Genomic DNA, 1,104 nt, shown 5'->3' with positions numbered 1-1,104 from the left:
GGGGGGGGGGACTTTGGGCTTTTTCACTTTGTAAACCTATAACGTGCACAAAAAATATATGTAATATGAAGAGGAAAAGCCAAAAAGCATAATATTAAATAAATGTAACTGTTTAAAAAGCTATGCCATCTTCCTAAATTATGAATAATTATGAATAACTTTTTTTATTTCTGAGAATATGTCACTCAACTGATTTGAAGATTGTATAGTAGCACCAATATTGAGTCAAACACGTTTTCCCCAACCAGCTCTAAATCAAGTGCATTTCTTGCCACTATGCTTTGTTACCTCCACATATGAAGAATTGGACTTCACAGCAAAAAGGAAAATAATATACCTTAATGTTCTGGGTAATGTCCATTTTTTGTCATGTCAAATGGTTTTCATTGGAGGCGTTATTGTTCCACTGACATTTTTAAAACTTGTCTGTCAGACTGACCAGATGACTTTAAAAAAAAAAAGGGTTTTGGATAATAAAAGTGAATTAAATTAATTTTCTAATGAAGTGCAAGGTAGTTTTGTGGTGTTGAACAATCCGACAAGGACTGTTAAAAGGAGGGAATGAGAATGAATGAATGTAAATAAATCATACAAAAGAGTGCTGGCAGCTTTCAGTGTGTTAAGGATGTGAACATTGTCAACCCTACTGTGAATGGTTTCTGGCAAAGGAAAACATTTTTACAGTTAGACTGCTTTAAGACGAACAACTTTGATTTAGAACTGAATGTATTTTATTGTCGACAACCCTTTATGTTCTGCCTTGACAACTGTTGTGTCTTAACACAATGTATAACATTTTGCTACTGTCAAGTAAGAAAAATAATATTGCAGTTCTCATAGATGCCCTGGTACAATGGAAATATGTAGTCAGATTAAAACAAAGTAAGTAATACACACAAGTGACATTGTTGTGTAAATTCACCTCTTTGTATTACAGACAAAGGCTGTTGTGTTAGACTGCATTGTTTTTAGCTAGGTGGACTAACCTGAAACTAGCAGTTTCCCTGACAGGAAGGACGGTATCAAGCAGTTGTAAACTTGTTTCACACCACTCCCTCTCAGCAGAGATGGGTAGTAACGAAGTACAAATACTTACTGTACTCA

The 1,104-nt window shown here is 34.7% G+C and overlaps 1 protein-coding gene across 1 annotated transcript in view; it reads left to right on the top strand.

Annotated features, from left to right (window-relative positions):
• c1galt1c1 (C1GALT1-specific chaperone 1) overlaps positions 1-1,104 on the top strand; it is a 14,216-nt gene that overhangs the window by 2,809 nt on the left and 10,303 nt on the right. The gene's annotated exons all lie outside the window — the stretch shown is intronic.

The sequence above is a fragment of the Etheostoma spectabile genome, chromosome 10 (assembly GCF_008692095.1).
Source record: "Etheostoma spectabile isolate EspeVRDwgs_2016 chromosome 10, UIUC_Espe_1.0, whole genome shotgun sequence".
Classification (NCBI taxonomy): domain Eukaryota; kingdom Metazoa; phylum Chordata; class Actinopteri; order Perciformes; family Percidae; genus Etheostoma; species Etheostoma spectabile.
This window is presented reverse-complemented; position numbering and strand designations above follow the sequence as displayed.